The following is a 16282-nucleotide window of genomic DNA, read 5'->3' on the forward strand; positions in this document are numbered from 1 at the left end:
GTGCTCCGACCAGGGATTGAACCCGCTACTGAGGCATGTGCCCTGACCGGAAATCAAACCCGCAACCTTTTGGTGTATGAGATGATGCTCCAACCAACTGAGCCACCCAGCCAGAGCTTAAAATTTACTTTAAAATAAAGTTAATATTCTCCTCCAGGGGCCCATCCTGCCGATGAGCAGCTTTCATTGCCCCTAATCATCAGTCCCCCCCACCCCCCCGAGCCAGGCAGTAAAATGCAAACCCAAGTTACACCGCCACTTATAATCGGACAATTTAGCAAAAGTGCAGGCAGCATTAATTTGGAAAAAATATGGATTGAGTAGACAAATTCAGGTGTTTACCACCCACTGGTTGTGCGCCCTTGGTCTTCATTTTCCTCGTCTGTATTAGTAGCATGCGGAAGGGGATCGCACGGCAAGCTAACGACCAGAAGCCATGCAACGCACACCTATTGAAAAATGACTCGAAGCGCCCCAAAGACTGTCACACTTTCCAGCTGCAACCTCGGTTTAACTCCCTCACTTGACTGTGGGCTTCGTGTTTAGTTTGGCCGGACTCCCAGACTTCTCTTCATTCTCAACCAGGCAGAATATTCCTGAAACATTCTCTTTCTTAGGTTTGACTTCCGACAGACTGCTTTATAGGCCCTTGTGAGTGTTGGGCCCTGGGTGACTTCTCGTGAGGTCAGCGCTGGCTGGAGTACGGAGGTGAGTCAGGCCCAGGCCTTGCCGAGGCCTGTGGGCAGTTGACCCACGTCGCTCTCTCTCTGGGCTTCTGGTTCAGGCGTACTTTAGAGAATCTGGGCTTCGTGCTGGCATACCGCTTGTTTCAGCACTTATGAAAATTTTATTTAAGACCATCATTTTTCTTTTGAGCTTAATGAGAAATTTCAAGGCGTGTCTGCTCTAATTTATCCAGCATTAGGTGTTTTGCGATGGGAGGGATTTTCAGAATACCTAGTTTGTTAAACTTACGGAAATGGAGACCACAGAGCACAATTTTTGTTTTTTTTACAGATTTCACAATGTTCCAAGTCTACTTCAGATTTCACAAACCTCTGGTGAATACTCATTTTTATCTTGCTTGGTTTTTTTAACTATTTTTTTTTTTTTTTAATCAGGGTAATGCATACACTTTGTTTAAAATGTCAAATGTTGCTAAAAGTCTTTCAACAAAAAACAGGTCTCTTCTCCCCCACCTCCTTCCACCTCCAGTCCTGCTTCCCAAAGGCAGTGGCTTTAAATTCATTGTAGCCACTTCTTGCAAAACTCATCCTCATATATTAAAACAGTATGCTTTTAACCAGCGTTTTATTGAATCATCATTTTTAGACCTTATATGTTGTAGTATACTCTGATTACGTTAACTCTCCTGGAATATTTTTTGTTCTTTGTGCAGGCAATATTTTTTTAATTTACAAATTTATTTTTTATTAACCAGATTTCCTGTGTATCTTAAATCTCATGCCTATTTTCTTTGTGCCCAAATCATCAAAGAAGCATAGCCTTTATCCCCCTGAAGACATCCACCTAGCATCCTACATCCTTTTATTCAATACAGACTGCTTGTTTTCTGGACCTGCTGCACAGCTGCCACCCAAGGACCCAATTTCCTGGATGCTGAATTTTTCCTTGTCTTGTTCCTTCATTTTAGTGGCAACATGTCATGTCCTCCAGAAGATTCCTGATACTGAGTGAAAAGGAGGTCAATTTTGAAAACACTGAATGTCTGAAAATGTTTTTTTGAATTCCATCTTCACTCATGGCGGATAGTTTGTGAAAGCAGGGAATCCGAGGTTGGAAATAATTTTCAGTTAGAATTGTGACAGCATTCTTCACGGGACCTGGCTTCCGAGGCTGCTGTTGAGAAATGCAGTGCCATTCTGATTTCCCTCTTGTTGGTTATATGTGGTTTCCCTCCTTAAGTATTTTCTTTTTATCTCAAGGGCTCTCAGATTTCCTGTGGATGTGCCTTGCTATGGACTTTTCATTTTTTCCTCATGGTACTCAGCGGTCCATTTCCATTGTGAAGCTCAGGCCTTTAGTTCTGCCCACACTGCAGCATATGTTTATAAAATAATTTTTCTCTCTCCTCACTTTTGGAGGACCTACCCAATTGTGTTTGAGTTTTCCCACCCGAAGTTCAGAGATTCTCAGTCAACCATTAGGTAGAAAAACCAGGACTGGAGACTCGGAATGAGCCTCCCGTGATGGTGATCTTTGCATGTTATTAAGACCCAAGGACTTCACATCAAAGAGAGTTTGTGGTTTGAAACAGCCACAGGATATTCCCAGGATGAGCCTGCTCTTACTTAACTAACCCCAACACATAATCTGCTAAGAAGGGAATTCCAGCCCCAGTGTTTTTGCTACACCCAAGTAGAATATACTGAAAACTTGATCTATTCCAGGATATAGAGTTCATTCAACAAAGCAGCTGTCCAAAGATGTTTAAGTTTCATGGATTGGGATTTCACCTGTGGCAGATTGCATTTAAGAGAACCATAGCAGTATACCTAATCCAGCATTCTCTTCTAGACCTTTACTAGTCTCGACCAAGAGTTAGAATCTATCTTTCCTTCAAAGTTGGGTGGGACTTCATGGCTCCCTCAATTAAGAGAATGGAACAAACTGAGTTTATTAGTTTCCTAGGGCTGCCATACCAAGGCATCACAAACTGGGTGGCTTACACAGAAATTTATTCTCTTACAGTTCTCAAGGTTAGAAGCAAAAATCAAGGCTTCAACAAGGTTGATTCCTTTGGGGGAGTTCTGAGGGAAGTCTGTTCCATGCCTCTTTCCTAGCTCTGGTGGTTGCTGGGAATCCTTGGCATTTCATGGCCTGGAGATGCATCATTCTAATCTCAGCCTCCATTGTCACATGGCATTCTTCTTTGTGGTCCAGTATCCAAATTTTCCTCTCCTAAGGACACCAATCATTGGATTAGGACCCACCCTAAAGTAGTATGATCTCATCTTAATTTAATTACATCTGCAAAGACCCGATTTACAAATAAGGTCACATTCACAGATACTGGTGGTTATAACTTGAATATATTTTTTTAGGGGTGGGGCAGACACAATTCAACCCACAACAGAGAGGTTAAATAATTTCTAAGGTTAGGTCTCAAAGGCAATCCAACTTTTGTCTGGATATTTTTCCTGAAGATGCTCACCTTCGGAACTCAGCCAGCATTTTGTGAGGAAGCCCAGACACATGAAGAGGCCACATATAGGTGTTCTGGCTGACAGCCCCAGGTAAGGTTCCAGCCCACGGCTAGTATTCATTAATCACTAGTCAGGTAAGTGAATGAGCCTTCAGATTACTCCAATTTCAGATTTTGAGCTGCAAGAGTTGATGCCAAGTAGTGCAAAGAAACTGTTCCCACTGATACCTGCTCAAATTGCAGATTTGTGAGCAAAATAAACGTAGGTGGTCTTTAAAAAAAAAAAATACTAACTTTTAGGGCAGTTTGTTACACAGCATTTGATTACTGGAGCCCTACCCAATGTCCACTGCCCTCCCTGAGACATCAGAACCTTGTGTGCTGGGATTACTCTCTGTAATGAGAATGTGGCCTTGGGATTTGGCCATGGGTTCCTTTTGGGTTCAACATCGTTCTCTCAGGACACATTTGAAGCGGGTTAACTAGCTATATAGGAGCTACCTGTTTCAGCCTGGTTTAAGTAAAGATGTAGCAAAGTATTTACTGCTTTTACCAGTGAGGCATCTCTCCACCCTCTGGAGTTCCAGCCACTGGCATTAAAGTGTAGCTCTGACACTTGCTAGCTGTGTGATCTGAGCCAGATTACTTACTCTCCAAGCTTTCTTTCCTCATCTATAAAGTGAGCATAATGATATCTCATTAATGTAAGCTTGTAGCTCAATGTCTCGCTCATTATAAATGATCAGTTAAGTGATAGGTGACTATTTTGATTGAAAATTAAAATGTTCAAACACCTTTTTCCATATAAAATAATCTCATTGATGGGGGTTGTATTAATCTGTAAAACATCCATACGTAATAACCAACTGTAAGACTATGTTATTTTGGAATTAGGGTTCTTCAGCATCAAGTAAGGGAGAGTAAATATTTATTACAGCAATATAATCTCTGTTGCTACAGCTTACAGGAACATATTTATTAAAGTTGGTGGCACTAAGCCAAGAGTGACTATTCAGTTGACAAGTTGAAAGAGTTTTTCTTAGCTAGCTGTAGCCCCCTTACCAAACAAGAAAAGACACACAAAAAAGGCCTACATCAAATGCTTGGGAAATTTCTAACTCAGTAGTTTCTTTTTTCTGATGGCAAGATTTCTCCCCTGTGTTAGAAACACACGTGGCACAAGACTTCGTGAATTGGCTGGGATGAAAATGAAGACCACAGGATTAGTTAGATTTGGGGAGTGGTTGGTTGATCTGGAATCTCAAGTGGAAGCCAAGCTTAATGCTTCTGAGTCAAGCTGTTTTTATATGTGAGATTTTATGTATTATTTGTTGGTGCTATAATTATTTTTCAGCCTTTTGCCTACACCAGAAATGTGGACATTTTATGAATTGCAACATAAGATTGAATTTCATCTACACATCTTTTGGCAGAAAAAGTTTCTTTCAACAAAGTCTATTTAGTTATGTTATTCTCACACCCGTGTGTAGTAAAGGAAATCCATGCGTATTTTACATTACTGTCCTATTTTAAAGACCTTTTCCACTCCCTTTTAACAAACCTAGACTCTATTGGTAAGTAACTTTTTCTCCCTGCATCCCATGGAAAGCTTACACACCCTGGATGCTAAGTGGAAAGCAACCAAAACCCCAATTTGCACGTCTGTGCACTTGGGAGTGTATAGCTGGAGGCAGTCCTTTGGGCCTGGGAAGAGTACTTGATTCTGTTGCTAGGTGGCGGTGTTCTTTTACAAAAAGATGGTTGTTAAAGAGTCCGCAGGTCCCTCTCTGAAACAGAAAGGAAAACACTGCTTCTTCATTAGCAACTTTTCACCCAGACTTTCTGGCTTCAGCTCCCAAAGAGGCACCGGCCAGCACTGTCTGCAGCTGCCGGGCTGGAGCGATCAAACAGGAATTTCTCCTGCCGGCCACTGGACATTGCAAAGTGGGCAGTCTTCAGTATAAAGTAAATGGTTGCTTCCAGACACTGTAAAGGTCCTCTGTGCAGGGCCAGAGTCTGTCTCAGGCCCTAGTAAACAAGCGATATAATCTCACTTGTTCAGTGATTGGTGGTATAGTATTAAGTTCACAGAAGGGCTCTAGCACTGCAGTTACAGAACATCCATGGACAGTGTGCTACGAATTACTGAAGGTTCTTTTAAAAAAAGTTTCTCTCGTTCCATTACCAGATAGGGTTGCCAGATTTGGCAAATAAAAATATCAGTTAAATTTGAATTTCAGAGAAACAATGAATTTTTTAAAAGTCAGATTTATTGAGGTATAATTTACATATAATAAAATTCACCCCTTTTAAGTATACAGTTCTATAAATTTTTACAAATGTGTACACTGTGTAACTACTACCACATTCAAGATGTAGAATATTTTCCTCATTCCCAGTTCCTTCATGCCCCTTTTTAGTCCATCCCTCACTCACCCTCCACCCCTGAAACCACTGATCAAATTTCTGTTTTTATAAGCTGCCCTTTTCCACAAGGTCATATAAATGGAATCATAAAATGCATAGCCTTTTGTGCCTGACCTTTCTGATTTACCAATTTTGAGATTTATCCATGTATAAGTAACAGTAATTGATTTTTTTTTTAGTATAAGTATGACCCATGGAATAATTGGGACTTGCTTATAATAAAAATAAAGTATTTGTTGTTTATCTAAAAATTTCTGAATCAGTAGACCTGGAGTGGAACTTGGAACCTGCATTTTTTACAAAAACCCATGGTGTTTTCCACACAGGTGATCCTCAGATCACATTTTCAAACAGCAAGGATCTGAAGCAGAGGGATCTTGAGTCTCCTTTCAAACCTGCTTAACTCAATGAAGTCTTTTACCAGAAGAATATTCAGAGAAGCTCAGTAATTTCACACAATTTCAGGAAGTTGCATGAACCCCACAAACCTGAGGTTAATTGCAGTGTTGTCATCTCATGTACTTTACTGAAAGCTCCCGTCTCCCACAGAAGCAAGAGGCTAACAAGTTCATTTCAGATTCTCCCACTCCCATTACTCATAATTTCCTCCCCGCTTCTCAGCATAAGGGAATTTTTTGTGTGTCCTTCCATAAGGTATGACGCCTTACAACTCTGTTTTCATTCCTATTTAAATGTTTATTTATTAAAGCAAAAGTAGATTAACAATTTATATATCATAAAAGCCAGACAGTTGTCATAAAAGGCTAAAATTGCAAAGAAAATTAGAAAGTGAAGAAGAGTCATGCATAGTTCTACCACCCAAAGATGTAGTGAGATAATCACCTTATTTGTTTTCGGTTTTTCCACAGCTGTGAAAATAATGTAATGATGCCTGGGACCCACCCTGAACATTCTTATTTACTTGGTACGTGGTTTGTTCTGGACACAGCATTTTTCAAAAACTCCTTAGGTGATTGTAAGATGTAGCAGTTTGAGAGGCACTGCCCCAGGCACCTGCCATCGACTTGTTCTTTGTTCGCTTTTTATATTCTCAGTTGGTTGGGCCAAACAGAATTGCTCACAGAACCCACAGGGAATCAATTGTAATCATAATTGTGCATCATCATGAAAGGAAAACAATCTTCTAATTAATGGTTCATACTGAAGGGATATCCATAACTGGCCATTCATGATAAAAGATAGGGGAGCCCTTCTTGAAGAAATAAGAATAGGTCAGAATGGGAGAAAATTACTTGCAGGAATTGTTAGATTTCCCCACAAACTCCTGGAGTTGCCTGAGTTCTTGTAATTAGTGAGAGCTAATCAGGGATGAGAAAGAAACGGAGACAATGATGGCAACACTCCAAGAGGAAGACCTAATAATAGAGTTAAGATCGGAGGCACCAAGGTAAACCCTGGTCCCCAGACGTGATACAGGCAAGTTCTAATGACTGAAATCCTATCTCCAGAGAGCAACCATGTCAGGGGCCTCACAAGGGGAGGCTCACTGCTCGCCCAATCCCAAACTTTCCCAGGGCTGGCCTGGAGATTCCAGCTTGCTTTCTGTGTAGTGAGATTTACTGCAAGTTGCAAGGGTTTCTAAATTGAATGACAACCTTTAGTCTTCACTGAACTTTGGGAAAGGGATCAAAACAGTCTTGAGTCTTATTTTATAAGAGGTCTCAAGGACCCTCTTATGGTTGGATGTGCCCATAAAGAACTCCATAATCACAATGACTCGTCCCCATTCTCAGGTTCAGAGATCCTGGAGCAAAGGACTGAAACAGTCAGGGGACTTCTCAGTGCTTCTCCTTCTCAGGGGGCCATGTATCAGAAATAGACATGCCAACAAATGTGTCAGGGGCCCTCCGGGTGGAGATTCTCATGTGCACATCATGTTAAAGTTGTCTTTCAATATAACTTACTAAAAAATTATGGTAGTTAGTAGACCCGCTACATATTGCTATTGATTAATAAAGCAGTACATATATTATCATAAACATTATTTTAGTACCTTGACAACTGTATTTCAATATTATCCTGTGTTTTATTTTGTGAATTTGCAAACATGAACAGAGTTTCATTTTGTATTATTTGGAGTGATGCCTGTCACTTCTGTTTTTTAGTTTAGAGGTAATTTAGAATAGGAATGAGAAACTAGCAGAGGGAAATTTTATGTTGTTACAGCCTATCTTCTTTTATTCTACACTTGATTTCCTTTGTTCCCAGGGTATTTTTTTTTATCTGATAGTGTTGCTTACATATGCTAATTTGCTTCCTATAAGAACCCCATTTGAATTACCTTTCCCAGTGAATAATTCTTTGCTTCCCAATAGGAGGCTGGTTCCATTGCAGAATCAATGATAAGGTACATTAATGCATCTCAGAATCACTCTCAGGAGACTGATTTCCTTTCTGTGCTCTGTCCCATGATATGGCCTCTCCTTTTCACAGTATTGGGAATTATAATTCAGGCACATTGCTTAATAGCTTTGTTCTCTGTGTATCCAGATCACAGGTGGAGATGTGACTTTTAAAAACATTTCATGGTCAAAGTTCCAAAATCACTAGTAGAGCAGCCCAGAGATGGTTGATGTACCATCTCCCCTCATTGCTATCTTAGGAGTAAATGTCAAGAATAAAAATGGAAATTATGTCTTCCAGGAGATCTAATCAGGAACATTCTCAGGGCTATTTTTATTGGGGAATATACTGCAACACTACTCCTGACCTCTTTTTTCAGAAGGACACATGCCAGAATGGCCTCTCAGAAGCTTGTTTTACCAGACATAACAGAAAAGGAAACTTAAATTCGTGCTAGTGAATGTTAATGTTCAAAACAAATAAACATGTTTGTTTATGTGCATTTTAACATCTCTTTATGTAATGAAGACAATTGTATTTTTTATATGCTTTTGTGAATCCTATGTAATTCCCTCGTGGTATGACACAAGGTCAGCCCATTTCATATTCAACACCTTTGATGAAATACCTAGAGACCAAAGAAGGGGTTCGGGGACAGATTAGTATGTAATGCTATGTAGCTAAATAGTCCTGTACCTCACCATTCCCGTCATCTTTTCTTGAGTCTGTGACCTGAGAGGAAGCTACAAAGGTATCCTCTCTGCTGTTGGCATGAGCCATGAGAAGAGAATTGAGGATAGCTTGGCAGAGGTGTGGGATTTCTTGTAGAGATTGCTTCCCTGCTTATGTTTTGAGGGAAACTGTAGGTCTCCTATATATACTTTGCCCCTTCCTTTACAGATATTATATGCTATTTATTTTCATTGCAATGATGCATTAGGTTTATACATGCTTAAATATAAACAACAGTAACTTTAATGGAAACGGATCCTGGTAAGGGAGTGTTTTCCATAATCTTTTTTTTTTTTTAACAGAAAGGTCACAAAACAGTTTTATTCTTAAACATTTATTAAAATAATGTTTGCCCAGGGTTCTGTTTGAGCAAGTCAACTCCGCTTGCACTGTGACAGATAATGATGTGAAGAAACGTAAGCACGGTTGCTTGTGTCGGTGCGTATCTCTGAAAGGCAATGTGCTGTGTGCTGCAAGGGGTTCATGAACGCCTCTCCCTTCAGGACCTTTGAATCTCATAATGGGAGGAGATAAGCGCACAGAGCACAAAGCAGGGAGGTAAATGACTTAAGAAAGATCGACATAAAGAACTTTGGGAGTTCCAAGAAAGACAAGCCTTAGACTCAGCCCTAACCCTAAAGGTTTTTGAACTGTGGTAGGATATCTTCAGGCTTGCAATGCACAGGTGTAGGTTTGTGGTTGTGTATGGTTCTTGCTAATAAAAGGCGATTTTGTTTCCCATTGGGTTATTGCTTCTTGCATATATTTGGTCTGAAACCCCAAAAGGAGGAGTGGTGAGCATTAGCACAGGATTCTTGGACACTTGGTAATAAAGCTGTCATGATATCACATAAAACTTCCATTCCCTCAAATAGCTACATAGTGATACCCAATGTGGGTTCATGTGGATACTGACATAAGACCTGGTATTTGGGCCAAAGTACCTTTTAGGGAGATTGAGGCTGTTGGTGCGCCTGTGACAGCTGACATTGTAATCTTAGATAATATTAGATTACAGGAAAAAAGGCACTTTTGTGGTCAGAAAATGCTCATCTCAAGATAGACAGAAAGACTTTCAACAATAGATGTTTTAGGTACTGGTAAGTGGAGGTGTTTTTGTTTTTGATGTTTTGGGTCACCAGCATTTTAAACTGTAGAAGCTACTTGGTTCTTGAGGACTAGAGAACACCAATGTATGAAACCTTTGGAATTTAAATTACTAGTGCTTGGCACAGGTAGGTGGCACTAGAATCGTAGTTCCAAATCTAGTTTCTCTTCACATTATTTTAAAGAAAATGCAAGGGGAAGAAAATCACTGTAGAATTCAGCTTTAGAGTCATGTAGCTTGTCCTTAGGTCTTGAATTCACTATCCTGGCCCTTCACCATCACGGTCTCCACCAGCACATGGCCTCATGCTTGTTCTGACTTGTTTATTGTATAAGCTTAAATCATAGATGTGAGCCAGGTTTGTGGGAGCAATTGTGGTGGGGTGGGGTTGGAGGTTGACATGAAGGGTAATTCTGTTTTAAACAAATGTTTAAAGAGAAATGGAAACCCTTATGAGTCAGGTTGATGTAGAGAAAAAATTCAATGAGATTATTAAAAATCTAAGAGCTGAAAATAAATTTAAAATCTTGTACCTAAACACTGTACCTCCAGACCCAGGTTCACTTCAAAACTCGAAAAGGATTGTGATCATCTTAGAAAACAGGTGTTCATCTTACAGTTCAAACAGAGAGAATATGAAACACATCTTCTGTTTTCTTCTGTTTTCTTTGTCTGCCACCTCTCCCCGGACAACATTAAGTATCTGCTATGTTCTTTGACTGCCGACAGCAATGTGGTCTGGATTATACCACATGCAGGGATCTGGAGAAAGAACTGTGCTGGGAAATAAACTGCTGTCATGAGTTGGTAGTCACTTGTTTTTCATGGGTGTGGGCTGATCCATTCATATTGTTATGTGTTCTGCTGACCCTCACAAACATCAGAGAACCAGAGTGGTGAGACAAATGGTTTTGGATTAATCCAACTTTAGAGGGTTTGCGGGGAGCTCCACCCATCCTGGTGAAAGATGTTTCAGGCCACAGCTGTGAAAAAAGGAATTGAGACTCCATGTGAGAGAAGCAACTCCAACTGAGAGTGAACAAAATAAGAAACGAGGATGGCGAGAATACTGGACTATAATTCCTTCCAGACTTAAATTTCAATGAAAGGAGGGGAATTTTGCTCTAGGACTTTAATTTCTCTCTAGTGAATTAAATGGGAGAAAATTCACATTTTTTAAATGTTGGGGTATTCTTACTTGTTTTGCTTAGACTCATGGTATGAACTCTGGCAAACCAGTCTGAACATCACAATTGCACGCAGGGGATGAAAAATAGAATAGAAGGTGAATTTCTTATCTTAAGTAACCTTTGGCCTTTAAGTTAACTTAATATACTGTGGTGACTTCTTTTAGAGGCTTTGGGGGACAATAGTTAAACTAAACAGATTCTAGGAGGATTCTAAGGATAAGTGATGAAATGATTAATGTTGGGGTAACTACTCCAAGCCTGAAGGAAGCTCCCCTGCTTTAAAATATGTTGAGTTCTGATAGGGTGACCAACTTATCCTTAGCTGCCTGGGGCTTTCTTAGTTTTAGTATCCAAGGAACCCTTTCCCATCCCTGTGCATTAGTGCGGTTTGTCCAGAGAAACAGAACCAATAGGAGATGTGTATATTTATAAAGTTATATGTAGAAACAGACAATATGAGAGATTGGTTCACATGATAGCGGGGGCTGAGAAGTCCTACAATCTTCCCTCTGCAAGCTGGAGGACCAGGATGTAGTTCCAGTCCAAACCTCAAGGCCTGGGAACGAGGGGAGCCAGTGGTGTCAACCTCAGTTCCTGTCTGAAGGCCTGACAACCAGGAACACTAATGTCCAAGGGCCGGAGAAGGTGGATGTCCCACCTCAAGCAAGAGGGCAGATTCGTCCTTTCTCTACCTTTTGGTTCTATTCAGGTCCTTGACAGATTAGAAGATGTCCACCGCATTGGTAAGGACAATCTTTTTCAATCAGTCCATTCAAATTCTCACCTCTTCCAGAAACACCTTCACAGATACACCAGAAATAATATTTTACTAGTGTATGGACATCCGTTTTCCGACTCAAGGTCACGCACAAAGTTAACCATCACACCCTGTATGAGTACAGGACGCCCACCATCAGTGGTCCTTAATTTCTGTTTGCCAGCCCAAGGGGATAAGAGGGAAGCAATCAAAAGTGAAAATGAAAGTGGAGGAGATACTTCAGCCCACCTCGTACTGGTTCCCTGAGAAAGATGGCGCTGTTCATCAGCATGGACAATAAGATCTCTAGATATTTACTGGGTGTTTGTTGTTTTTTTAACTTGAGGGTGTGGTTACTGAATTTGAAAAGTCAGTACCCATGTGGGCTCTACTCTCTTGCCTTCCTACCTCAGAACAAAGCAGAGTCTGCTTTCCAGAGACTGGCCAGCCATTCTTTTCTCCAGTGGTTCCCAACAGGAGGGTTTCCTCCCCAAAACATTTTTCAATGTCTGGAGACATTTTTTTTTTTTCCTGCAAAAAGTTTTATTGTTTCCATTTGGTCCAATGCATGGGAAAGGACTCCAGGGTGGTTAAAAGGATGCCTAGTGGTTTCCGGGAGAGGCTCAGGAAAAAGCCAGGCACCAGGGGGATGCAGAGAGGCCCCTCAAACGCCTCTGGGCTCCAAAGGCTCTTACTCATGCTTGAGGGTGGGCCTTCTAAGAGAAACTCACCCAGCTCAGCCAGCCTGAGGAGGTGAGTCAGATGTTGCCCATATTCTTGAGTTCCATCTCCTTATCCAAGGGGTGGTTCTCCAGGAGACAGAGACGAGCGTCTGTGCAGGTAGAAGCCAGGGCATGCAGATCCCAAAGGGCCTGGTTCAGGTTCTTCTCCAAGGCCATGGTGGCTTCCATGGTGTCCTGAGTTTCACCCAGTCATTCTGGGACAGCTTCGGCACATCCTGGAAGAGAAACAGCCACTGTGCTGGTTTTGCATCTTTAATAGACACTCGGGCTCTCACGCTTCTCCTTGGCCAACTCCGGGAAGAAGTGGCCCACGCCCTCCAGAGCCACATCGTCTTGATGGCAATAGAAGCCCAGAGAGAGGTGGGTGTAGGAGGCCCACAGATGCAGGTTGGCCAGGGGGTTGACAGCAGCCTCCACCTCAGTGGAATAATTCTGATGAATTTAGGAGCTCATGGTTGTTTGACAATAAGGAGTTAAGTTAAAAATAAAAAATGGTGTTAGCTGGTCTCGGAGCTGAGGATGGCTGAGGTGGTTCTGAAGGTGGTGACTGGAAAAGTGGTTGGAGGGTGGTTGAGGCTGAAAAAAGGAGCATCCCTGGGGTCTGTTCCGGTCAAACACTGTTGAAGCAAGAGACAGATCCAGGGGACCACCGAGGGTACTTGAGACATTTTTTATTGTCACAACTAGGAGGATGTATGTGCTATTGTCATCTAGAGGGTAGAAGTCAGGAGATGCCACTACACATCTTAAGTGCATAGGTTAGCACCTCCTTCCCCAATAAAGAATTACCTGGTCAAAAATTTCAATAGTGCCAAGGTCGTGAAACATTGCTCTTCACTTCCTTTTTTTCCATGGGGTTATGTATGTAAGTGGACCGAGGTGTAGGCCGTCCCTTTTTCTAAAAGTGCAATTCAGTGTGTTGCTTACATATAGGGGAGCAGAAGGCCTTAGGTCTCTATGTCTTAGCCACGTTTTTGAACCTAGACTTGATGAGAGAGCCTTGCGTTGTCTAGCTCTTCTAATGATTTAAAAAGTAATAATGTCTTTACCTTTAGCTTATTATTCTTCATATCTGGTTCCCTCCATTGGGAATTCTGTAGGAAAGATAATGACTGGCAAGTCATGTTTCGGACAGTCCTTGTTTCTGGGCTGAAGTACCATCATAATATGAAAACTTCGCCTCCTTCCATCTGTTGCTCCCTATCAGTGGGTCTTTAACTTTCCCCTCTATACGAACTCTCCTGTCAGTGGGAAAACATGCTCCTATTTCCTGCTACAGTTTAATAAATAAGTAAAAAATGATCTTTAAAAGTCCCTCCCCTTTATCCCACATCTTTTCTATTTAGTGAAGCTTCTTTGAAAGAGTTGAGAAATGACAAATTTAATAGCCAGTGAGTGTTGTATTGATAAGTGAGGTAAACCCATGCTCAGACCCGGACCCAATATGTGCTCATGTCAAAGCATAATCAAAGTTATTGCTTTCATGCAGCCCACTCTTAGTAAATACTGTTACAGATGAACGAAAAGGAAAAACATTAGCAGGTGAATCACCTCTCAAAGTTCTTGCCATAATTTGGACACAGAACATCAAAGAAAGTCAAGAGAATTTGAAAGTTCAGGATACTCTGAGTTAGGGACAGATTACTTCTAACCATGGAAGCCAGATTCTCACTTTCCCCGACCCCCTTGGAGTGACAACTCATGCATATGACTTACAACTCCCCAACCAGGTGCCACTGTGTCAAACTTAGACTCCGTTACTAGTGATGCAAAGAATTGGGGACTATGTATAATCAATTATGAAGATGGTGGCAGCCTGGATTGCCCTGTCCGGTTTCCAGAGGCAGTAGTGATGTTCCCTATAGCTAGGTCCAAGGTCCAGACGAGGTGGTGAGAGCAGTACAAGAGAGTTTTCTTGTCCAGGCAGTAGAGGCAATGTGGTCTTTATGGGACAAGTTTTGTAGATTTGGGATATTGTTACTTGCCATGCAGCCTCTGGACTTGGTTCTTCAACTTTCCTGGATAGAAGTGAGCCACCCAATATCTTTCATTCCTTTTTTCTGACTAAATTACCTAGAGTTTGTTTTTGTTCTTTGTCACGAAGAACCCTGATTGTTACCTAACTGAGACTCCTTGGCAGAATGGCAGCCAAATGTGGTATCAATCTGATACAGTTAGGTCCTATAGCAAGAAAAGGGGTAATTAAATGAATTGTTTAATAGCATATTTTACCTAGATCCTCTGCTCTAACTGTTCTTCTTCTCTCCTTCCTCCATTCATGGTAGCTGCATCTATTATAATAGAAATGGTGCAAGTTTTCTTTTCTGGATCTTAGGATCAAATCCCTTCTCTCCTCTTAAGTTATACCTAAGCCTTGAGTACACAGTGATAGATGAATAATAATAGAGGACAGGAAAGAGGAAATAAGCTGATAAGAAGTGTAGATGTACTGTTTAGATTTCAGTACTCTACAACAGAGGTCTGCAGACTTTTTCTGAAAGAGACAGTAAACATTTTTTACTTTATGGGCCATAGCTGTTTGTCACAATGACTCAACTCTGCCATTGTATCATGAATGTAGCCATAAACAACACATAAGAAAATGGATGCCATTGTGTTCCAATAAAACTTTATTTACAAAAACAGATGTTAGACTGGATTTTGGTTATAGTTTACTGACTCTTGCTTTAGGTTCTAATTGTTTGCTTGTTTTTTTCATGTTTACCTTTGGGGCCAATGTTCTTATATTCATTCATTCACTCATTCGTTTATTCATCTTGTAATCACTTATTGAATACTTATTTTGTTCCACAGTCAAAGATTCTTATAGCTCAGGGAGCTCCAGTCTGGTGTAGATCTAGTAGGAGTATTGTCTTGTAGTTGGTTTAGCCATATCCACTCAACCTTATCTCCTCAGTTCACACAGGCCCAAATTGCTACTGCCAGAACCTGTATTTTGTTGCCTTAGGAATTTCTCTGGCCATGAGTTGTACAGATCTGCATTCTTCAAGGTTTCCCAATGCACTCCTTCCTTTGAATCAGGGTGGGCTCTGTGACTACTTTGACCAATAGAATCTAGCAGATGTGAGTCTGTGTAATGTCTGAGCCCAACCTGAAGAGATGGCCAGCTTGCACTTCCTATCCCTTGGAATATTTGCTCTTAAAATCTAGGTTCCATGCTATGAGAAAGCCTCAAGAGCTTCATGGAGAAACCAGTGTGGAAAGGACCCAGTACCAACTTGCTGGCCATGAGAGTGAATTGGAAAGTGGATCTTCCAGCCATGGTCTGGCCATCCCAACTGATGCTGTATGGAGCAGGGTTGAACTATCCCCACTGAGCCCAGCTCATGTTGCATATTTACCAGCAAAATGCATGATGTTATTTAAGCCCCTAAATGTTGGGGGGTTTTTAATGTAGTAAGAGATACCCAGGACACTCTCCTTGGACTGAAAGTAGTTATTAAGTTTAGAAAAATTAAACACACTTTGCCCAAGGTTTCACAACTAGTAAATTACAGATTAAGATTTCAAACCCAGGCCTGCCAGATTCCAAAGCCCAGGTTATCTGCCTTGTGAATCTACCTTGTTGTTTCTCTAAGCCAGAGATTGAACTGAAATTAAATGAAAGAAAAGGAGACAATAATAAGATCATAGGAGATTGTCTAGCTAAGGCTGCCTGGTGCCACTTTTTGGAGAAACATTTTAGGATTATGATTCTCCCCACTACCACCCTCACGTCTGGGCCCTGCCTGTGTTAACTGTACCTTATTTTTATTATTATTATTTTTTTACTAC

The 16282-nt window shown here is 41.1% G+C and overlaps 1 long non-coding RNA gene across 1 annotated transcript; it reads left to right on the top strand.

Moving 5' to 3' along the window:
* Nucleotides 1–1016: 1016 nt before the first annotated feature.
* LOC308563943 lies at nucleotides 1017–7472 on the top strand. Its single transcript, XR_013999877.1, has 4 exons — nucleotides 1017–1061; nucleotides 3168–3257; nucleotides 6463–6518; nucleotides 7348–7472. It is a non-coding gene; the product is annotated as an uncharacterized lncRNA (long non-coding RNA).
* Nucleotides 7473–16282: the final 8810 nt, after the last annotated feature.

Source organism: Miniopterus schreibersii, assembly GCF_964146895.1.
Source record: "Miniopterus schreibersii genome assembly, chromosome: 11".
Classification (NCBI taxonomy): Eukaryota; Metazoa; Chordata; class Mammalia; order Chiroptera; family Miniopteridae; genus Miniopterus; species Miniopterus schreibersii.